The 25,159-nt window shown below is 46.7% G+C and overlaps 1 pseudogene; it reads left to right on the top strand.

Annotated features, from left to right (window-relative positions):
- LOC124026031 overlaps positions 1-24,904 on the top strand; it is a 64,394-nt pseudogene extending 39,490 nt beyond the window's left edge.
- The last annotated feature ends 255 nt before the right edge of the window (positions 24,905-25,159 follow it).

The raw sequence follows: 25,159 nt of genomic DNA, 5'->3' as shown, positions 1-25,159 counted from the left end.
ATATAGAGAGGGGACAGAGAGAGGCAAATGGACGATATAGAGAGGGGACAGAGAGAGGGAAATAGACGGATATAGAGAGGGGACAGAGTGGGGGGAAATGGACGATATAGAGAGGGGACAGAGAGGGAAATAGACGGATATAGAGAGGGGACAGAGAGAGGGAAATAGACGATATAGAGAGGGGACAGAGAGAGGGAAATAGACGGATATAGAGAGAGGGAAATGGACGATATAGAGAGGGGACAGAGAGGGAAATAGACGATATAGAGAGGGGACAGAGAGAGGGAAATAGACGGATATAGAGAGGGGACAGAGAGGGAAATGGACGATATAGAGAGGGGACAGAGAGAGGGAAATAGATGGATATAGAGAGGGGACAGAGAGGGAAATAGATGATATAGAGAGGGGACAGAGAGGGAAATAGATGGATATAGAGAGGGAAATAGATGGATATAGAGAGGGGACAGAGAGAGGGAAATAGACGGATATAGAGAGAGGGAAATGGACGATATAGAGAGGGGACAGAGAGGGAAATAGACGATATAGAGAGGGGCCAGAGAGGGAAATAGACGATATAGAGAGGGGACAGAGAGAGGGAAATGGACGGATATAGAGAGGGGGCAGAGAGAGGGAAATGGACGATATAGAGAGGGGACAGAGAGAGGGAAATGGACGATATAGAGAGGGGACAGAGAGAGGGAAATGGACGATATAGAGAGGGGACAGAGAGAGGGAAATGGATGATATAGCGAGGGGACAGAGAGGGAAATGGACGATATAGAGAGGGGACAGAGAGAGGCAAATGGACGATATAGAGAGGGGACAGAGAGAGGGAAATAGACGGATATAGAGAGGGGACAGACAGAGGGAAATAGACAAATATAGAGAGGGAAATGGGCGATATAGAGAGGGGACAGAGAGGGAAATAGATGATATAGCGAGGGGACAGAGAGGGAAATAGATGATATAGCGAGGGGACAGAGAGGGAAATGGACGATATAGAGAGGGGACAGAGAGAGGCAAATGGACGATATAGAGAGGGGACAGAGAGAGGGAAATAGACGGATATAGAGAGGGGACAGAGTGGGGGGAAATGGACGATATAGAGAGGGGACAGAGAGGGAAATAGACGATATAGAGAGGGGACAGAGAGAGGGAAATAGACGGATATAGAGAGGGGACAGAGAGGGAAATAGACGGATATAGAGAGGGGACAGAGAGAGGGAAATAGACGATATAGAGAGGGGACAGAGAGAGGGAAATAGACGGATATAGAGAGAGGGAAATGGACGATATAGAGAGGGGACAGAGAGGGAAATAGACGATATAGAGAGGGGACAGAGAGAGGGAAATAGACGGATATAGAGAGGGGACAGAGAGGAAATGGACGATATAGAGAGGGGACAGAGAGAGGGAAATAGATGGATATAGAGAGGGGACAGAGAGGGAAATAGATGATATAGAGAGGGGACAGAGAGGGAAATAGCTGGATATAGAGAGGGAAATAGATGGATATAGAGAGGGGACAGAGAGAGGGAAATAGACGGATATAGAGAGAGGGAAATGGACGATATAGAGAGGGGACAGAGAGGGAAATAGACGATATAGAGAGGGGCCAAAGAGGGAAATAGACGATATAGAGAGGGGACAGAGAGGGAAATAGACGATATAGAGAGGGGACAGAGAGGGAAATAGATGGATATAGAGAGGGGACAGAGAGGGAAATAGACGGATATAGAGAGAGGGAAATAGACGATATAGAGAGGGGACAGAGAGGGAAATAGACGGATATAGAGAGAGGGAAATGGACAATATAGAGAGGGGACAGAGAGGGAAATAGATGATATAGAGAGGGGACAGAGAGGGAAATAGACGATATAGAGAGGGGACAGAGAGGGAAATAGATGGATATAGAGAGGGGACAGAGAGGGAAATAGACGATATAGAGAGGGGACAGAGAGGGAAATAGATGGATATAGAGAGGGACAGAGAGGGAAATAGATGGATATAGAGAGGGGACAGAGAGGGAAATAGACGATATAGAGAGGGGACAGAGAGGGAAATAGACGATATAGAGAGGGGACAGAGAGGAAATAGATGATATAGAGAGGGGACAGAGAGAGGGAAATAGATGGATATAGAGAGGGGACAGAGAGGGAAATAGATGGATATAGAGAGGGGACAGAGAGGGAAATAGATGGATATAGAGAGGGGACAGAGAGAGGGAATTAGACGATATAGAGAGGGGACAGAGAGGGAAATAGATGGATATAGAGAGGGGACAGAGAGGGAAATAGATGATATAGAGAGGGGACAGAGAGGGAAATAGATGATATAGAGAGGGGACAGAGAGGGAAATAGATGGATATAGTGAGGGGACAGAGAGGGAAATAGATGGATATAGAGAGGGGAGAGAGAGGGAAATAGATGGATATAGAGAGGGGACAGAGAGAGGGAAATAGATGGATATAGAGAGGGGACAGAGAGGGAAATAGATGGATATAGAGAGGGGACAGAGAGAGGGAAATAGATGGATATAGAGAGGGGACAGAGAGGGAAATAGATGGATATAGAGAGGGGACAGAGAGAGGGAAATAGACGATATAGAGAGGGGACAGAGAGGGAAATAGATGGATATAGAGAGGGGACAGAGAGGGAAATAGATGATATAGAGAGGGGACAGAGAGGGAAATAGATGATATAGAGAGGGGACAGAGAGGGAAATAGATGGATATAGAGAGGGGACAGAGAGGGAAATAGATGATATAGAGAGGGGACAGAGAGGGAAATAGATGGATATAGAGAGGGGACAGAGAGGGAAATAGATGGATATAGAGAGGGGACAGAGAGGAAATAGACGATATAGAGAGGGGACAGAGAGGGAAATAGATGATATAGAGAGGGGACAGAGAGGGAAATGGACGATATAGAGAGGGGACAGAGAGGGAAATAGACGATATAGAGAGGGGACAGAGAGGGAAATAGACGATATAGAGAGGGGACAGAGAGGGAAATAGATGATATAGAGAGGGGACAGAGAGGGAAATAGATGGATATAGAGAGGGGACAGAGAGAGGGAATTAGACGATATAGAGAGGGGACAGAGAGGGAAATAGATGGATATAGAGAGGGGACAGAGAGGGAAATAGATGATATAGAGAGGGGACAGAGAGGGAAATAGATGATATAGAGAGGGGACAGAGAGGGAAATAGATGGATATAGTGAGGGGACAGAGAGGGAAATAGATGGATATAGAGAGGGGAGAGAGAGGGAAATAGATGGATATAGAGAGGGGACAGAGAGAGGGAAATAGATGGATATAGAGAGGGGACAGAGAGGGAAATAGATGGATATAGAGAGGGGACAGAGAGAGGGAAATAGACGATATAGAGAGGGGACAGAGAGGGAAATAGATGGATATAGAGAGGGGACAGAGAGGGAAATAGATGATATAGAGAGGGGACAGAGAGGGAAATAGATGATATAGAGAGGGGACAGAGAGGGAAATAGATGATATAGAGAGGGGACAGAGAGGGAAATAGATGATATAGAGAGGGGACAGAGAGGGAAATAGATGGATATAGAGAGGGGACAGAGAGGGAAATAGATGATATAGAGAGGGGACAGAGAGGGAAATAGATGGATATAGAGAGGGGACAGAGAGGGAAATAGATGGATATAGAGAGGGGACAGAGAGGGAAATAGACGATATAGAGAGGGGACAGAGAGGGAAATAGATGATATAGAGAGGGGACAGAGAGGGAAATGGACGATATAGAGAGGGGACAGAGAGGGAAATAGATGGATATAGAGAGGGGACAGAGAGGGAAATAGACGATATAGAGAGGGGACAGAGAGGGAAATAGATGGATATAGAGAGGGGACAGAGAGGGAAATAGATGGATATAGAGAGGGGACAGAGAGGGAAATAGACGATATAGAGAGGGGACAGAGAGGGAAATAGACGGATATAGAGAGAGGGAAATGGACGATATAGAGAGGGGACAGAGAGGGAAATAGATGATATAGAGAGGGGACAGAGAGGGAAATAGACGATATAGAGAGGGGGCAGAGAGAGGGAAATGGACGATATAGAGAGGGGACAGAGAGAGGGAAATGGACGATATAGAGAGGGGGCAGAGAGTGGGAAATAGACAAATATAGAGAGGGAAATGGGCGATATAGAGAGGGGACAGAGAGGGAAATAGACAGATATAGAGAGGGGACAGATAGGGAAATAGATGATATAGCGAGGGGACAGAGAGGGAAATAGATGATATAGCGAGGGGACAGAGAGAGGGAAATGGACAATATAGAGACGGGGCAGAGAGAGGGAAATAGACAAATATAGAGAGGGAAATGGGCGATATAGCGAGGGGACAGAGAGGGAAATAGATGATATAGCGAGGGGACAGAGAGGGAAATAGACAGATATAGCGAGGGGACAGAGAGGGAAATAGATGATATAGAGAGGGGACAGAGAGGGAAATAGACGGATATAGAGAGAGGGAAATAGACGATATAGAGAGGGGACAGAGAGGGAAATAGACGGATATAGAGAGAGGGAAATGGACGATATAGAGAGGGGACAGAGAGGGAAATAGATGATATAGAGAGGGGACAGAGAGGGAAATAGACGATATAGAGAGGGGACAGAGAGGGAAATAGATGGATATAGAGAGGGGACAGAGAGGGAAATAGACGATATAGAGAGGGGACAGAGAGGGAAATAGATGGATATAGAGAGGGGACAGAGAGGGAAATAGATGGATATAGAGAGGGGACAGAGAGGGAAATAGACGATATAGAGAGGGGACAGAGAGGGAAATAGACGATATAGAGAGGGGACAGAGAGGGAAATAGATGATATAGAGAGGGGACAGAGAGAGGGAAATAGATGGATATAGAGAGGGGACAGAGAGGGAAATAGATGGATATAGAGAGGGGACAGAGAGGGAAATAGATGGATATAGAGAGGGGACAGAGAGAGGGAATTAGACGATATAGAGAGGGGACAGAGAGGGAAATAGATGGATATAGAGAGGGGACAGAGAGGGAAATAGATGATATAGAGAGGGGACAGAGAGGGAAATAGATGATATAGAGAGGGGACAGAGAGGGAAATAGATGGATATAGTGAGGGGACAGAGAGGGAAATAGATGGATATAGAGAGGGGAGAGAGAGGGAAATAGATGGATATAGAGAGGGGACAGAGAGAGGGAAATAGATGGATATAGAGAGGGGACAGAGAGGGAAATAGATGGATATAGAGAGGGGACAGAGAGAGGGAAATAGACGATATAGAGAGGGGACAGAGAGGGAAATAGATGGATATAGAGAGGGGACAGAGAGGGAAATAGATGATATAGAGAGGGGACAGAGAGGGAAATAGATGATATAGAGAGGGGACAGAGAGGGAAATAGATGATATAGAGAGGGGACAGAGAGGGAAATAGATGATATAGAGAGGGGACAGAGAGGGAAATAGATGGATATAGAGAGGGGACAGAGAGGGAAATAGATGATATAGAGAGGGGACAGAGAGGGAAATAGATGGATATAGAGAGGGGACAGAGAGGGAAATAGATGGATATAGAGAGGGGACAGAGAGGGAAATAGACGATATAGAGAGGGGACAGAGAGGGAAATAGATGATATAGAGAGGGGACAGAGAGGGAAATGGACGATATAGAGAGGGGACAGAGAGGGAAATAGACGATATAGAGAGGGGACAGAGAGGGAAATAGACGATATAGAGAGGGGACAGAGAGGGAAATAGATGATATAGAGAGGGGACAGAGAGGGAAATAGATGGATATAGAGAGGGGACAGAGAGAGGGAATTAGACGATATAGAGAGGGGACAGAGAGGGAAATAGATGGATATAGAGAGGGGACAGAGAGGGAAATAGATGATATAGAGAGGGGACAGAGAGGGAAATAGATGATATAGAGAGGGGACAGAGAGGGAAATAGATGGATATAGTGAGGGGACAGAGAGGGAAATAGATGGATATAGAGAGGGGAGAGAGAGGAAATAGATGGATATAGAGAGGGGACAGAGAGAGGGAAATAGATGGATATAGAGAGGGACAGAGAGGGAAATAGATGGATATAGAGAGGGGACAGAGAGAGGGAAATAGACGATATAGAGAGGGGACAGAGAGGAAATAGATGGATATAGAGAGGGGACAGAGAGGGAAATAGATGATATAGAGAGGGGACAGAGAGGGAAATAGATGGATATAGAGAGGGGACAGAGAGGGAAATAGATGATATAGAGAGGGGACAGAGAGGGAAATAGATGGATATAGAGAGGGGACAGAGAGGGAAATAGATGATATAGAGAGGGGACAGAGAGGGAAATAGATGGATATAGAGAGGGGACAGAGAGGGAAATAGATGGATATAGAGAGGGGACAGAGAGGGAAATAGACGATATAGAGAGGGGACAGAGAGGGAAATAGATGATATAGAGAGGGGACAGAGAGGGAAATGGACGATATAGAGAGGGGACAGAGAGGGAAATAGACGATATAGAGAGGGGACAGAGAGGGAAATAGACGATATAGAGAGGGGACAGAGAGGGAAATAGATGATATAGAGAGGGGACAGAGAGGGAAATAGACGATATAGAGAGGGGACAGAGAGGGAAATAGATGATATAGAGAGGGGACAGAGAGGGAAATAGTGTCACGATCGTCGTAAGGAGCGGACCAAAATGCAGCGTCGTATGTGTTCATGATGATTTTTTAATTGAAGAAAGCACTGAACACTGAATACAAACTCTACAAAAACAATAAACAAATAACGACCGTGAAGCAAAACTGAGAACTGTGCTGACACAAGCAACTAACATAGACAATCACCCACAAACAAACAGTGAAACCCAGGCTACCTAAGTATGATTCTCAATCAGAGACAACTAAATGACACCTGCCTCTGATTGAGAACCATACTAGGCCGAAACATAGAAATCCCAAAATCATAGAAAAGCAAACATAGACTGCCCACCCCAACTCACGCCCTGACCATACTAAATAACGACAAAATAAAGGAAATAAAGGTCAGAACGTGACAAATAGACAGATATAGAGAGGGGACAGGGAGAGGGAAATGGATTATATAGAGAGGGGACAGAGAGAGGGAAATGGAAGATATAGAGAGGGGACAGAGAGAGGGAAATGGACGATATAGAGAGGGGACAGAGAGAGGGAAATGGAAGATATAGAGAGGGGACAGAGAGAGGGAAATGGACGATATAGAGAGGGGACAGAGAGAGGGAAATGGATGATATAGAGAGGGGACAGAGAGAGGGAAATGGACGGATATAGAGAGGGGGCAGAGAGAGGGAAATGGACGATATAGAGAGGGGACAGAGAGAGGGAAATAGACAAATATAGAGAGGGGCCAGAGAGGGAAATAGACGGATATAGAGAGGGGGCAGAGAGAGGGAAATGGACGATATAGAGAGGGGACAGAGAGAGGGAAATGGACGATATAGAGAGGGGGCAGAGAGTGGGAAATAGACAAATATAGAGAGGGAAATGGGCGATATAGAGAGGGGACAGAGAGGGAAATAGACAGATATAGAGAGGGGACAGATAGGGAAATAGATGATATAGCGAGGGGACAGAGAGGGAAATAGACAAATATAGAGAGGGGACAGAGAGGGAAATAGACGGATATAGAGAGGGGGCAGAGAGAGGGAAATGGACGGATATAGAGAGGGGGCAGAGAGAGGGAAATGGACGATATAGAGAGGGGACAGAGAGAGGGAAATAGACAAATATAGAGAGGGGCCAGAGAGGGAAATAGACGGATATAGAGAGGGGGCAGAGAGAGGGAAATGGACGATATAGAGAGGGGACAGAGAGAGGGAAATGGACAATATAGAGAGGGGGCAGAGAGAGGGAAATAGACAAATATAGAGAGGGAAATGGGCGATATAGCGAGGGGACAGAGAGGGAAATAGATGATATAGCGAGGGGACAGAGAGGGAAATAGATGATATAGAGAGGGGACAGAGAGGGAAATAGATGATATAGAGAGGGGACAGAGAGGGAAATAGATGATAGGGAGGGAGGGAGGGAGGGAGGGAGGGAGGTAGGGAGGGAGAGTGTTTGGGTAGTTGTCTCTGTCAGTACTCTGTGTACCATCTCCAGCCTGTCAGACAGTCGCCCTACACAGAGTGGAAGCCATCTGTTCCAGATTGAGTGAGTAAGTAAGTAAGTGTGGGAATGAGTGAGTGAACGGACAAGAGAGGGACTGAGTGTGGAGGTGAGTGAGGGACTTTGAAAGTGAGAGAGGAAGCGACTGAAAGACTGATTGTATAGATGGTTGTTTGAGCCGGGTAAATGGATGAATGAATTGATAGATGGATAGATGACTGGAGTGAGCATGGTGATGCAGCACTCTTGATCTCTCTCCAGTACTGTATGTGTGTTGAAACTACCTGTCTGTTACTATATGTTCTGAGTCTGTACTCCACACTGCAGCCTAACAATGTGGTTTTCATTCACTGTCACAAAGCAGAGCCAGAGAGAGAGGGAGAGGAAACAGCAGTCTGCATGGTTGTGTGGGGATGAGTGAACCCCCTCTGTCCTGTCCTCCCTCTCTCGCTCCTGTCTTTTCAGAGATGGGGCGTAACCATGGTTATCAGGGGCTCTGCCAGAACAAAACATTGTGTGAGGACTGAACACAACACCCAGAGCTGTCTGTGTGTCCTTACATCCGTATGTGTGTGCTTGTGCCAGTGGTGTGTGTGTGTGTGTGTGTGTGTGTGTGTGTGTGTGTGTGTGTGTGTGTGTGTGTGTGTGTGTGTGTGTGTGTGTGTGTGTGTGTGTGTGTGTGTGTGTGTGTGTGTGTGTGTGTGTGTGTGTGTGTGTGTGTGTGTGTGTGTGTGTGTGTGTGTGTGTGTGTGTGAATAGAGCTAACACAATGCTTAGTTGACTCATCCTTGTGGAAGCGCTGATTGCTGTTAATGTAAACCAGTGGTAACCAGTGGTGGAAAATCAAGGGATTTAAGGTTTCACCTGTAGTCTCTGAGCCCTGGGCATACTTGGCAAATCACAATGCACCAAACGCGTAAACAAGTCCTGTGTTTAAAAAAATGCTAAAAAAGCATTGCTTAAATAATGACTGTGAACCCTCTAGAGACATTCGCCCAGCTAACACAGAACATTCCCACAACCAACATATTTTTACCCAAAATGTTCTGAGAACTAACATTTCTGATTGGAATGCCTCTTGGGACATTAGCCCAGCTAACATAGAACATTCCCACAGCCTAAAAACAATGTTCCCTGAATGTTTTGGGAACCAAAATTTGTGAGCTGGAGAACTACCTACTAGGCCCACACAATGGCAAACATATGGGCTGTTGTTGCCCAGACACTCAGGGCTACAGGTCAGGTGCCCACTGATCTAGCGATTCCTCACCCTCCTAATGGTTAAGGTCAGGATGGGAGGTAAGGTAATCTGATCCTAGATCTGTGGTTAAGCTGCAACTTGTATCTCAAGCCAATCAGTCAGAGCTGCAGGTCGGGTGTCAAGACATGACTTCTCACCCCTGACCCCGGTGACCCCTGTGGGCCTTGAGCCCAGGATTTACCTCAAGCATGCCTCTTGTCCCTCACACACACTCAACCTTGGTTTGAAAGGTGTCTGTCTGCAAGAGAGGGCTCAAGGTAGAAGTATCCCCAGCTCCCACTCCTAACCTTAACCCAGCTCCCACTCCTAACCTTAACCCAGCTCCCACTCCTAACCTTAACCAATTGATGAACGATAACATTGACCATGAATGGGTGGTTAGGAACAACAATTAAAAAGTGTTTTAATAAGGCGTGGGAACTTAATAATTTTGCATGGCCAATTTTTCAGTTTTTGATTTGTTAAAAAAGTTTGAAATATCCAATAAATGTCGTTCCACTTCACGATTGTGTCCCACTTGTTGTTGATTCTTCACAAAAAAATACAGTTTTATATCTTTATGTTTGAAGCCTGAAATGTGGCAAAAGGTCACGAAGTTCAAGGGGGGCGAATACTTTCGCAAGGCACTGTATAGCATAGAACAGATATAGCATAGAACATATATAGCATAGCTCAGATATAGCATAGCACAGATAAAGACAGTGGCTGGAAGCCTTGCTGCACCAGATATCCTCGACACACTCATAAAGCTGTCTGTAATCTGAATTAGTCTAAGCTGCCTTGGAGCGAACCAACACCCTGATAGAGGGGTTTAATGCCAACATTCATGAATCCAAAATGGTGTATTTCTCTCTTTTGGATCCCACCACCACTATCAGCGACCCCAGGTTATTTCCATGAGCCAGACCTAATTAAGGCTAACCACAGGGCTTTTCCCATTACTGAGCCTAACCAAACTGCACTGAGCTGGGTTGTGTGCACATTCAACATTCTGTAGTTGCAGGAACCATGCTAAAAAGGACAATGTGCAAAGACAAAATGTCAGCCAGTCAGTTTGATTTGGGTGGGCATGATAGTGTGAACAGAGTGAAAGGGTTGTGTAGGGTCTGTGTTGTTATGTTAGCCAGTCAGTTTGGTTTGGGTGGGCATGATAGTGTGAACAGAGTGAAAGGGTTGTGTCGGGTCTGTGTTGTTATGTTAGCCAGTCAGTTTGGTTTGGGTGGGCATGATAGTGTGAACAGAGTGAAAGGGTTGTGTAGGGTCTGTGTTGTTATGTTAGCCAGTCAGTTTGGTTTGGGTGGGCATGATAGTGTGAACAGAGTGAAAGGGTTGTGTAGGGTCTGTGTTGTTATGTTAGCCAGTCAGTTTGGTTTGGGTGGGCATGATAGTGTGAACAGAGTGAAAGGGTTGTGTAGGGTCTGTGTTGTTATGTTAGCCAGTCAGTTTGGTTTGGGTGGGCATGATAGTGTGAACAGGGTGAAAGGGTTGTGTAGGGTCTGTGTTGTATTTGTGTGGTTGTGTGTGTTAGAGTGACGCGTGGTGATGGTTTAAAATGAATGCAGTGCTATTGACTGTATGAGGCAGATAGGGAAGTATGTCTGACAGGTCAGAGTGTGATGTGTCGTGAAGGGAACGGACAGATGTTGTTGACTGTTACTAGGCTGGTTTAAAATCAGGCTGGTGTGTCAGTGTGAATGTGTGTGTGTGTGTTTGTGAGTTTAGATACAGCCTTACATACTGATCCTACAGTGTGTTCGTTGTCTCTTTAGAGACTTATGAGGGATCGTCTTGTGTGTATTTGTTTTGTTTATGTGTGTTTGTTTTGTTAGGATGGGATAGGATAGGATAGGATGGGATAGGGTAGGATGGGATAGGATGGGACGGGATAGGGTAGATAAGGATAAAATGGGATTGGATAGGATGGGATGGGGTAGGATGAGATAGGATGGGATAGGAGGATGGGATGGGATAGGGTAGGATGAGATAGGATAGGATGGAAAGGGATAGGGAAGATTAGGATAAAATGGGATTGGATAGGATGGGATGGGATAGGATGAGATGGGATAGGATAGGATGGGGTAGGATGGGGTAGGATGAGATGGGATAGGATGTGATGGGATAGGGTAGAATGGGATAGGGTGGGATAGGATGGGATAGGGTGGGATGGGATAGGATGAGACAGGATGGGATAAGATGGGATAGGATAGGATAGGATGTGATGGGATAGGATGGGATTGGATAGGATGGGATAGGATACGATAGAATGGGATACGATAGAAGGGGATAGGATGAGATGGGATAGGATGGGATGGGATGAGATGGGATGGGATAGGATGGGATGGGATAGGATGGGATGAGATGATATGGGATGGGATAGGATACGATAGAATGGGATAGGATGAGATGAGATGATATGGGATGGGATAGGATGGGATGGGATAGGATGGGATGGGATGAGATGAGATGATATGGGATGGGATAGGATGGGATGGGATGGGATAGGATGAGATGGGATGGGATAGGATGGGATGGATATGATCAAATCAAATCAAATGTATTTATATAGCCCTTCGTACATCAGCTGATATCTCAAAGTGCTGTACAGAAACCCAGCCTAAAACCCCAAACAGCAAGCAATGCAGGTGTAGAAGCACAGTGGCTAGGAAAAACTCCCTAGAAAGGCCAAAACCTAGGAAGAAACCTAGAGAGGAACCAGGCTATGTGGGGTGGCCAGTCCTCTTCTGGCTGTGCCGGGTGGAGATTATAACAGAACATGGCCAAGATGTTCAAATGTTCATAAATGACCAGCATGGTCGAATAAGAATAAGGCAGAACAGTTGAAACTGGAGCAGCAGCATGGCCAGGTGGACTGGGGACAGCAAGGAGTCATGGCGCTTGTAACGCCAGTGTAGTGGGTTCGATCCCCGGGACCACCCATACGTAGAATGTATGCACACATGACTGTAAGTCGCTTTGGATAAAAGCGTCTGCTAAATGGCATATATTATTATTATTATTATCATGTCAGGTAGTCCTGGGACATGGTCCTAGGGCTCAGGTCAGTTGAAACTGGAGCAGCAGCATGGGCAGGTGGACTGGGGACAGCAAGGAGTCATCATGTCAGGTAGTCCTGGGGCATGGTCCTAGGGCTCAGGTCCTCCGAGAGAGAGAAAGAAAGAGATAAGGAGAGAATGAGAGAACGCACACTTAGATTCACACAGGACACCGAATAGGACAGGAGAAGTACTCCAGATATAATAAACTGACCCTAGCCCCCGACACATAAACTACTGCAGCATAAATACTGGAGGCTGAGACAGGAGGGGTCAGGAGACACTGTGGCCCCATCCGAGGACACCCCCGGACAAGGCCAAACAGGAAGGATATAACCCCACCCACTTTGCCAAAGCACAGCCCCCACACCACTAGAGGGAAATCTTCAACCACCAACTTACCATCCTGAGACAAGGCCGAGTATAGCCCACAAAGATCTCCGCCACGGCACAACACAAGGGGGGGGCGCCAACCCAGACAGGACGACCACAACAGTGAATCAACCCACTCAGGTGACGCACATCCTCCAGGGACGGCATGAGAGAGCCCCAGTAAGCCAGTGACTCAGCCCCTGTATTAGGGTTAGAGGCAGAGAATCCCAGTGGAAAGAGGGGAACCGGCCAGGCAGAGACAGCAAGGGTGGTTCGTTGCTCCAGAGCCTTTCCGTTCACCTTCACACTCCTGGGCCAGACTACACTCAATCATATGACCCACTGAAGAGATGAGTCTTCAGTAAAGACTTAAAGGTTGAGACCGAGTTTGCGTCTCTGACATGGGTATGCAGACCGTTCCATAAAAATGGAGCTCTATAGGAGAAAGCCCTGCCTCCAGCTGTTTGCTTAGAAATTCTAGGGACAATTAGGAGGCCTGCGTCTTGTGACCGTAGCGTACGTGTAGGTATGTACGTCAGGACCAAATCAGAGAGATAGGTAGGAGCAAGCCCATGTAATGCTTTGTAGGTTAGCAGTAAAACCTTGAAATCGGCCCTTGTTTTGACAGGAAGCCAGTGTAGAGAGGCTAGCACTGGAGTATATTTTTTGGTTCTAGTCAGGATTCTAGCAGCCGTATTTAGCACTAACTGAAGTTTATTCAGTGCTTTATCCGGGTAGCCGGAAAGTAGAGCATTGCAGTAGTCTAACCTACAAGTGACAAAAGCATGGATTAATTTTTCTGCATCATTTTTGGACAGAAAGTTTCTGACTTTTGCAATGTTACGTAGATGGAAAAAAGCTGTCCTTGAAATGGTCTTGATATGTTCTTCAAAAGAGAGATCAGGGTCCAGAGTAACGCCGAGGTCCTTCACAGTTTTATTTGAGACGACTGTACAACCATTAAGATTAATTGTCAGATTCAACAGAAGATCTCTTTGTTTCTTGGGACCTAGAAGAAGCATCTCTGTTTTGTCCGAGTTTAAAAGTAGAAAGTGTGCAGCCATCCACTTCCTTATGTCTGAAACAAATGTTTCTAGCGAGGGCAATTTTGGGGCTTCACCATGTTTCATTGAAATGTACAGCTGTGTGTCATCCGCATAGCAATGAAAGTTAACATTATGTTTTCGAATAACATCCCCAAGAGGTAAAATATATAGTGAAAACAATAGTGGTCCTAAAACGGAACCTTGAGGAACACCGAAATTTACAGTTGATTTGTCAGAGGACAAACCATTCACAGAGACAAACTGATATCTTTCCGACAGATAAGATCTAAACATTTACATTTAAGTCATTTAGCAGACGCTCTTATCCAGAGTGAACCAGGCCAGAACATGTCCGTGTAGACCAATTTGGGTTTCCAATCTCTCCAAAAGAATGTGGTGATCGATGGTATCAAAAGCAGCACTAAGGTCTAGGAGCACGAGGACAGATGCAGAGCCTCGGTCTGATGCCATTAAAAGGTAATTTACCACCTTCACAAGTGCAGTCTCAGTGCTATGATGGGGTCTAAAACCAGACTGAAGCATTTCGTATATATTGTTTGTCTTCAAGAAGGCAGTGAGTTGCTGCGCAACAGACTTCTCAAAATTTTTTGAGAGGAATGGAAGATTCGATATAGGCCAATAGTTTTTTATATTTTCTGGGTCAAGGTTTGGCTTTTTCAAGAGAGGCTTTATTACTGCCACTTTTTGTGAGTTTGGTACACATCCGGTGGATAGAGAGCCATTTATTATGTTCAACATAGGAGGGCCAAGCACAGGAAGCATCTCTTTCAGTAGTTTAGTCGGAATAGGGTCCAGTATGCAGCTTGAAGGTTTAGAGGCCATGATTATTTTCATCATTGTGTCAAGAGATATAGTAATAAAACACTTGAGCGTCTCTCTTGATCCTAGGTCCTGGCAGAGTTGTGCAGACTCAGGACAACTGAGGTTTGGAGGAATACGCAGGTTTAAAGAGGAGTCCGTCATTTGCTTTCTTATAATCATAATCTTTTCCTCAAAGAAGTTCATGAATTTATCACTGCTAAAGTGAAAGTCATCCTCTCTTGGGGAATGCTGCTTTTTAGTTAGCTTTGCGACAGTATCAAAAAGGAATTTCGGATTGTTCTTATTTTCCTCAATTAAGTTAGAAAAATAGGATGATCAAGCAGCAGTAAGGGCTCTTCGGTACTGCACGGTACCGTCTTTCCAAGCTAGTCGGAAGACTTCCAGTTTGGTCTGGCGCCATTTCCGTTCCAATTTTCTGGAAGGCTGCTTCAGAGCTCGGGTATTTTCTGTGTACCAGGGAGCTAGTTTCTTATGAGGAATGTTTCTCATTTTTAAGGGTGCAACTGCATCTAGGGTATTGCGCAAGGTTAAATTTAGATCCTCAGTCCTAGATCCTCAGATCCTCGGTGGTTAACTGATTTTTGTCCTATGGCGTCCTTGGGTAGACAGAGGGAATCTGGAAGGACATCAAGGAATCTTTGTGTTGTCTGTGATTTTATAGCACGACTTTTGATGTTCCTTGGTTGGGGTCTGAGCAGATTATTTGTTGCAATTGCAAACATAATAAAATGGTGGTCCGATAGTCCAGGATTATGAGGAAAAACATTAAGATCCACAACATTTATTCCATGGGACAAAACTAGGTCCAGCGTATGACTGTGACAGTGAGTGGGTCCAGAGACATGTTGGACAAAACCCACTGAGTCGATGATGGTTCCGAAAGCCTTTTGGAGTGGGTCTGTGGACTTTTCCATGTGAATATTAAAGTCACCAAAGATTAGAATATTATCTGCTATGACTACATGGTCCGATAGGAATTCAGGGAACTCAGTGAGAAATGCTGTATATGGCCCAGGAGGCCTGTAAACAGTAGAATGGGATATGATAGAATGGGATAGGATGGGATGGGATAGAATGGGATAGGATGGGATGGGATAGGATGGGATGGGATAGGATAGGATGGGATAGAATGGGATAGGATGGGATGGGATATGATAGAATGGGATATGATAGAATGGGATAGGTTGAGATGGGTTAGGATATAATGGGATAGAATGCGATAGGATAGAATGGGATAGGATAGAATGGGATAGGATAGAATGGGATAGGATAGAATGGGATAGGATAGAATGGGATAGGATAGAATGGGATAGGATGGGATAGGATAGAATGGGATAGGATAGAATGGGATAGGATGGGATAGGATAGAATGGGATAGGATGGGATAGGATAGAATGGGATAGGATAGAATGGGATAGGATGGGATAGGATATAATGTGATAGGATAGAATGGGATAGGATAGAATGGGATAGGATAGGATATAATGGGATAGGATAGAATGGGATAGGATGGGATATGATGGGATGGGATAGGATGGGATGGGATAGGATGGGATAGGATGGGATAGGATAGAATGGGATAGGATATAATGGGATAGGATATACTGGGATAGGATAGAATGGGATAGGATAGAATGGGATAGGATGGGATATAATGGGATAGGATAGAATGGGATAGGATAGGATAGAATGGTATAGGATGGTATAGGATGGGATAGGATATAATGGGATAGGATAGGATAGAATGGGATAGAATGTGATAGGATAGAATGGGATAGGATAGGATGGGATAGGATAGAATGGGATAGGATATAATGGGATAGGATAGGATGGGATAGGATAGAATGGGATAGGATATAATGGGATAGGATAGAATGGGATAGGATAGAATGTGATAGGATATAATGGGATAGGATAGGATGGGATAGGATAGAATGGGATAGGATAGAATGGGATAGGATAGGATGAGATGGGAGTTAATGTGATGGAGAAACAGACAGTCACTGTGAGGTGATATTGATTTCCTCAGTTGCCCGACTCTGGCTGTCAGTGCTTTCTGAAGATCTTCACTTTAAATGTGTGTGTGGGTGTGTGTGTGTGTTTTACCTATGCAATATGCCTCGTCTCAGTGTCTTACCTAAACAACATGATGCTGTCAGCTCCTCTGTCTGGACAGGAGGATCCCTGTTCTTCTGTTCCTGATATATATATGATCCTGTGGAGGTTGGTGGGAGGAGCTATAGGAGGACGGGCTCATTTAATGGCTGGAATGGAGGCAATGGAACGGAGTCAAACACATCAAACATATATTTTACCTCTTGGGGATGTTATTCGAAAACATAATGTAAACTTTCACTGCTATGCGGATGACACACAGCTGTACATTTCAATGAAACATGGTGAAGCACCAAAATTGCCCTCGCTAGAAGCATGTGTTTCAGACATAAGGAAGTGGATGGCTGCAAACTTTCTACTATTAAACTCGGACAAAACAGAGATGCTTGTTCTAGGTCCCAAGAAACAAAGAGATCTTCTGTTGAATCTGACAATTAATCTTAATGGTTGTACAGTCGTCTCAAATAAAACTGTGAAGGACCTCGGCGTTACTCTGGACCCTGATCTCTCTTTTGAAGAACATATCAAGACCATTTCGAGGACAGCTTTTTTCCATCTACGTAACATTGCAAAAATCAGAAACTTTCTGTCCAAAAATGATGCAGAAAAATTAATCCATGCTTTTGTCACTTCTAGGTTAGACTACTGCAATGCTCTATTTTCCGGCTACCCGGATAAAGCACTAAATAAACTTCAGTTAGTGCTAAATACGGCTGCTAGAATCCTGACTAGAACCAAAAAATTTGATCATATTACTCCAGTGCTAGCCTCTCTACACTGGCTTCCTGTCAAAGCAAGGGCTGATTTCAAGGTTTTACTGCTAACCTACAAAGCATTACATGGGCTTGCTCCTACCTACCTCTCTGATTTGGTCCTGCCGTACATACCTATACGTACGCTACGGTCACAAGACGCAGGCCTCCTAATTGTCCCTAGAATTTCTAAGCAAACAGCTGGAGGCAGGGCTTTCTCCTATAGAGCTCCATTTTTATGGAACGGTCTGCCTACCCATGTCAGAGACGCAAACTCGGTCTCAACCTTTAAGTCTTTACTGAAGACTCATCTCTTCAGTGGGTCATATGATTGAGTGTAGTCTGGCCCAGGAGTGGGAAGGTGAACGGAAAGGCTCTGGAGCAACGAACCGCCCTTGCTGTCTCTGCCTGGCCGGTTCCCCTTTTTCCACTGGGATTCTCTGCCTCTAACCCTGTTACGGGGCTGAGTCACTGGCTTGCTGGGGCTCTCTCGTGCCGTCCCTGGGGGGGATGCGTCACCTGGGTGGGTTGATTCACTGTTGTGGTCGGCCTGTCTGGGTTCCCCCCACCCCTTGGGTTGTACCGTGTCGGAGATCTTTGTGGGCTATACTCGGCCTTGTCTCAGGATGGTAAGTTGGTGGTTGAAGATTTCCCTCTAGTGGTGTGGGGGCTGTGCTTTGGCAAAGTGGGTGGGGTTATATCCTTCCTGTTTGGCCCTGTCCGGGGTGTCCTCGGATGGGGCCACAGTGTCTCCTGACCCCTCCTGTCTCAGCCTCCAGTATTTATGCTGCAGTAGTTTATGTGTCGGGGGCTAGGGTCAGTTTGTTTATCTGGAGTACTTCTCCTGTCCTATTCGGTGTCCTGTGTAAATCTAAGTGTGCGTTCTCTAATTCTCTCCTTCTCTCTTTCTTTCTCTCTCTCGGAGGACCTGAGCCCTAGAACCATGCCCCAGGACTACCTGACATGATGACTCCTTGCTGTCCCCAGTCCACCTGGCCATGCTGCTGCTCCAGTTTCAACTGGCCTGGGCCCTAGGACCATGTCCCAGGACTACCTGACATGAGGACTCCTTGCTGTCCCCAGTCCACCTGGCCATGCTCCTGCTCCAGTTTCAACTGTTCTGCCTTACTATTATTCAACCATGCTGGTCATTTATGAACATTTGAACATCTTGGCCACGTTCTGTTATAATCTCCACCTGGCACAGCCAGAAGAGGACTGGCCACCCCACATATGCTCTCTCTAATTCTCTCTTTCTTTCTCTCTCTCGGAGGACCTGAGCCCTAGGACCGTGCCCCAGGACTACCTGACATGATGGCTCCTTGCTGTCCCCAGTCCATCTGACTGTGCTGCTGCTCCAGTTTCAACTGTTCTGCCTTATTATTATTTGACCATGCTGGTCATTTATGAACATTTGAACATCTTGGTCATGTTCTGTTATAATCTCTACCCGGCACAGCCAGAAGAGGACTGGCCACCCCACATAGCCCGGTTCCTCTCTAGGTTTCTTCCTAGGTTTTGGCCTTTCTAGGGAGTTTTTCCTAGCCACCGTGCTTTTACACCTGCATTGTTTGCTGTTTGGGGTTTTAGGCTGGGTTTCTGTACAGCACTTTGAGATATCAGCTGATGTACGAAGGGCTATATAAATAAATTTGATTTGATTTGATTTGATATCGAAACCACGTGCTTCTACACCTGTATTGCTTGCTGTTTGGGGCTTTAGGCTGGGTTTCTGTAAAGCACTTTGTGACATCGGCTGATGTCTACATTTGATTTGAAATTTGATTGATGTTTGACTCTGTTCCATTAATTCCATTCTAGCCATTACATTGAGCCTGTCCTTCTATAGCTCCTCCCACCAGCCTCCACTGATATGATTCTACATGCCTTCCCGCGTCCGCTCAGACAGTGAGCAGTGTTTCCTCTGAGTATGACTCTGTCTGTGGATACTGATGTTATAAAGACTACCGGTAACTCAATGTTCTCCTTGCAAAGCAAGTACATTTCCAACCTCCGACTCTCAGCTTCATGGTAAAGCCATATGAATGGTTTGTTTACTTGAATGCTCTTGTTCTGGAAATATCTAGTTAATGCTCATCATTCTGTGTGTGTCTATATGCATTTGTGTGGGTGTGTGTGCATGCATGTATTGGTGTAGTCAGTGTATGTGTACGTATGTTGAAGCTATCAGTGTGTAATGTTGGTAAGGAGCCTCTTGGCTGTGTGTTGACCTCTGGCCGTGTACAGGATGGGAGGAGAGAGTCACTGTGCTCCTGTTGTTGCGGATACAGGAAGTGTGGGTGTGTGTGTGGGTGTGGGTGTGTGTGTGGGTGTGTGTGTGGGTGTGGGTGCCGTTGGATAACGCTTCCATCTACATGCACTGGCACTCACACAGTGATCACTTGTGTTTCATAAAAAAACACAGCCAGATTTACAGTAGACGATTTACTTGTCACATTTTGTTTCACTTTGCACATTTTGATCCAGAAATGACTGTTTCTCTACCCTCTCTCCTCCCTCCTCCTCTTAGAGATGGCGTTCTTCCCTGTCCTCCTCCTCCTCTCCGTGGTCCAGCGTGGTTCCTCCCAGGACCCTGATGAGGACTCGTTGGCAGTACCCCGGGGGTGTGGCTGGGGCCTGGTGCGCCCCTACACCCTCCTCTGCGACCTGGACTCTGTTTGGGGCGTGGCAGTCGAATCTGCAGCGGCCGGCGGCGCCCTGGCTGCCATTTTACTGGGCCTGATCATCCTCTGCCGACTACACCACGTGAGCGAGGCAGAGAAGCGCAGCGGCGTGGGACCCATTCTCCTCCTGCTCCTGGGCATCCTGGGCCTGTTCGGCCTCAGTTTCGCCTACCTCATTGAGCGTGACGAACAGCTGTGTCTTCTGCGCCGTGCCCTCTGGGGCCTGCTCTTCGCCCTGTGCTTCTCCTGCCTGCTGGTGCAGGGTGTGCGGCTCCGGAGGTTGGGCAGCGAGCGCCGGAGCCCGGGGGGCTGCACTCTGACCGGCCTGGCCCTGGGGCTGAGCGCCGTCCAGGGGATCATCGCCGCCGAGTGGCTCCTGCTCACGGTGCTCAGGGAGGGCAGAGCGGCCTGCCAGTACCTGCCTCTGGACTTCTCCTTAGCCTGTAGCTATGTGCTTGCGCTACTGCTAGCCGCTGGGGGCGGCCTCCTTCGCTCTCTGTGGGAAGACCCGGCAGTGGCGCTGTAACGCGGTCTGGCTCCTCTCCGCCTGTCTGTTGTCCCTCCTCCTCTGGGTTGCCTGGGTGGGCTTCTATCTCTACGGTAACGCCTGGCTGGGGCGGTCCCCGGACTGGGACGATCCAGCATTGGCGATAGCACTGGTGGCACAGGGTTGGCTCCTCCTCCTGTTCCACGCCGTGCCCGAGGCACACTCCAGTCTCTGCTCCCGCCACAACCCTCCGCCCCTGACTATTTTGACACGTCCCAGGCCCCGTCCCGCATGAGGGAGACCAGCTTCGACGAGGACATCCCCCTCTCACACAGGCAGTTTCCGGAGAACCAGGGCTACGGCTTTGACGAAAACACTGCAGGTAACAAGAGACTTTGACTTTCAAATGTGTATTAAAATTCATGCTTACAAGGTCAGTACAGCGCTGCTGAGGTTTTACATGCATGTTTCTGTGTATGGGGTTGGATGTAGGACATAGTGACATAGTGATATTACCATACTGGGTTAAAAAGAACTCCATAAGAGCAGTGGTTCTTGTCGTGGTACAAACAGTACCTGTACAGCACGTGTGTTAAAAGTACAGATTAGGCATCTGTTCCTGTGTCGATCTTAATGTAGAATGGATGAATGAATGTGTTTGCAGACGAGAATAAGAGAATATCGTTGTTCCTCTGCTGTGCCAGGTCTGAGGAGTGCAGGTCATCATAATGGTAACACAGCGCCCAGACCCAGTGCCCCCTTCCGCAGCAACGTGTACCAGCCCACTGAGATGACCATGATCCTGAATGGGGAGCGGTGAGTTCTCATATTGTACGTTAACACATCCGACCACGCTTCACATCCATTCACAACCTCTATTAAAACTTGGATTATGATCCTGAGCAAGAAAGCAGTGTAGACACTTACACATATATAGAAACATACTCTCACTCACCTGGGCAGTGAGCACACACACATTTACACCCACGTTTACACCCCTGTCACACGTTACCATTCACAGGTATACAAACTCAAATTATTATTCTGCGCAAGAATGTGTGTGTGTGTGTGTGTGTGTGTGTGTGTGTGTGTGTGTGTGTGTGTGTGTGTGTGTGTGTGTGTGTGTGTGTGTGTGTGTGTGTGTGTGTGTGTGTGTGTGTGTGTGTGTGTGTGTGTGTGTGTGTGTGTGTAAATGAGGGAGTGGGTTCCCTGGGCTGCAGACTAGAGCCATCTCTCCAGTGTGAGTGATGCAGCTTTGTCCCTGGCCCAGTCACGCCCATTATAGCCCCAGGATGGTTGGGTGAGCTCCCTAGCGCATGTGACTAACCTCCAATCACCTCGCTATAAATAAACGTTGCTGACCTGGCAGAGTCTGGAGCCACGCGTCCAGAAAATCGCTGAGCCAACTTTCAGCTTACGTTCTGGGAACGTTTTAAAATGGCTCCCTCCCAGTCTCTGCTCTGACACCTGCCACTACATTAGAGGCAGAATCTGGAACTAGAAAACAGCCAGAAATCACTGAGCCACCGCCAGCTAAAGCTCTGGGAACGTTTACCTGTGAACCAAATGGTCTCCCTCCTAGTAGAGAGAGAGGGGAAGAGAGAGAGGAAGAGAGAAGGGTAAGAGGGAGGAGGAAGAGAGAAGGGGAAGAGAGAGAGGAGGAAGAGAGAAGGGGAAGAGAGAGGGGAAGAGAGAAGGGGAAGAGAGAGGAGGAAGAGAGAGGAGGAAGAGAGAGGGGAAGAGAGAAGGGGAAGAGAGAAGGGGAAGAGAAAAGGGGAAGAGAGAAGGGGAAGAGAGAGGAGGAAGAGAGAGGGGAAGAGAGAGAGGAAGAGAGAAGGGGAAGAGGGAGGAGGAAGAGAGAGGGGAAGAGAGATAGGAAGAGAGAAGGGATAGAGGGAGGAGGAAGAGAGAATGGGAAGAGGGAGGAGGAAGAGAGAGGGGAAGAGAGAGAGGAAGAGAGAAGGGGAAGAGAGAGGGGAAGAGAGAGAGGAAGAGAGAAGGGGAAGAGGGAGGAGGAAGAGAGAGAGGGGAAGAGAGAGGGGAAGAGAGAGGAGGAAGAGAGAGGGGAAGACAGAGAGGAAGAGAGAAGGGGAAGAGGGAGGAGGAAGAGAGAGGGGAAGAGAGAGAGGAAGAGAGAAGGGGAAGAGGGAGGAGGAAGAGAGAGAGGGGAAGAGAGAGGAGGAAGAGAGAGGGGAAGAGAGAGAGGAAGAGAAGGGGAAGAGGGAGGAGGAAGAGAGAGGGGAAGAGAGAGAGGAAGAGAGAGGGGAAGAGAGAGAGGAAGAGAGAAGGGGAAGAGGGAGGAGGAAGAGAGAGGGGAAGAGAGAGGGGGAAGAGAGAGGAGGAAGAGAGAGGGGAAGAGAGAGAGGAAGAGAGAAGGGGAAGAGGGAGGAGGAAGAGAGAGGGGAAGAGAGAGAGAAGAGAGAAGAAGGGAAGAGGGAGGAGGAAGATAAAGAGGAAAGAAGGGGTTTTGAAGATGTGATACAGGCAACATTCAAAATGTAACCTCTTATCAGTGTGGTGTGGTGTGGTGTGGTGTGGTGTGGTGTGGTGTGGTGTGGTGTGGTGTGGTGTGGTGTGGTGTGTGTGTTTACATAGGTGTCTCTCAACTTCAAACACTGTATATTACCAAACTGACGTCCCATTTCTTTCTCTCTCTCATCCCTTTCACAGGTCCCCTCCGCACCCCCGACCTATACGGGGCGGCAGCTGTGGTGAAGGACAGAGATGAAGAAGAAGAGGAAGGAAGAATGGGGTGATGAAGAAGGGATGAAGGGTCCTTGGACAGAGGAATAACCCAGAGAGGATAACTATAACATGGACATCACCCCCCCAGATCTCTATGTGCGTATGGGGACAGACAGTTAAACAGATGACTTACTGAGGGCTTACACATACCACCCACCCTGTGTTAATCAAATACACCAACCAACCACTGAATGAGTGTGACTGAGGGGGAGAGCAGGTATGGAGGACAGATCAAAACATTACAGGTAGTTTTGAAGTTAAATCACTGTAGGAGATATTTAACTTAAAAACAAACCCTATTTTGGTTGCAAATGCTGTGGAGACCATTTTCATCTGGGAGATGTGAGGTTTGAAATGTTGACTGTCAGGTTTCTTTTGTATGAGTCAAGTTTACTCCCACGAGACTACTAAGCCACTGTATAACTTCTGAAAAACTGTGAAACCTCTCTCCCTTTTGAGATATTTGCTCTGTTTTTGTTGTTTATTTTGGGAGAAACTCTTCTAAAGCAGAATGTTTTGCTCTGTCCTCCATCCTCCTGTAGATACGATACCTTACAGTCCTGTACCTCACCACAGCCCATCACACAATAGAATAACACACGGACAAGTATGGCTTAAACTCCAACCTCTCTAGCCAGTGTGTGCCTACAGGTAACTGCCAAAATACAGGAAACACCAACATAAAGTGTCTTAATAGGGTGTTGGGCCTCCATGAGAACAGCTTCACTGCACCTTGACATAGATTCTACAAGTGTCTGGAACTCTGTTGGAGGCAGGCGACACCATTCTTCCCATGAGAAATTCCAACATTTGTTCTTTTGTTGATGGTGGTGGAAAACACTGTCTCAGGCATCTCTCCAGAATCTCATATGGTTTACATCGTTTTCATGCCCATCAAACCATTCAGTGACCACTCGTGCCCTGTGGATGGGGGAATTATCATCCTTAGGGGGGATAGTTATGGTAGCCAAAAGAATTGCCTGCTCAGCATTTTTATACCTGACTCAAAGAATGATGGGATGTTAATTGCTTAATTAACTCAGGAACCACACCTGTGTAGAAGCACCTGCTTTCAATATCTAATTTTAGGGATGGGCATTTGAAATAATTTCACTATTCGAATAATATCATGATTTTTTGTGGGGGATATCTGGATAGTCGAGTTGTTTAAACTTGGAAATTAGATTGCTGTGCAGCCTGTGCTACTTGCGTCCCGCTTGCTTGTGTGTGTGATTGGCAGGTACCAGTGAGTTTTACGAGACAGAGAGAGAGAGAGAGAGAGAGAGAGAGAGAGAGAGAGAGAGAGAGAGAGAGAGAGAGAGAGAGAGAGAGAGAGAGAGAGAGAGAGAGAGAGAGAGAGAGAGTAGCCATACAGACTAATTAAACAAATTTGTAGATTCCATAGGTTATCCATCATCCCATCTGGTAGTGCCTGTCTTGTATGCATCAAATCAATCAGCTATGTTAGCCAGCTATGTTAGCTAGCTATGTTAGCCAGCTATGTTAGCCAGCTATGTTAGCCAGCTATGTTAGCTAGCTAGCTACCTAGGCTAAAAGTACTTACGGTTATTCTGCTGTGCTTCTCGTCCTTGTCTACAACAACTCCATTCAGATTAAACAACAGCTTAC

Source organism: Oncorhynchus gorbuscha, unplaced genomic scaffold (assembly GCF_021184085.1).
Source record: "Oncorhynchus gorbuscha isolate QuinsamMale2020 ecotype Even-year unplaced genomic scaffold, OgorEven_v1.0 Un_scaffold_2517, whole genome shotgun sequence".
Classification (NCBI taxonomy): domain Eukaryota; kingdom Metazoa; phylum Chordata; class Actinopteri; order Salmoniformes; family Salmonidae; genus Oncorhynchus; species Oncorhynchus gorbuscha.
This window is presented reverse-complemented; position numbering and strand designations above follow the sequence as displayed.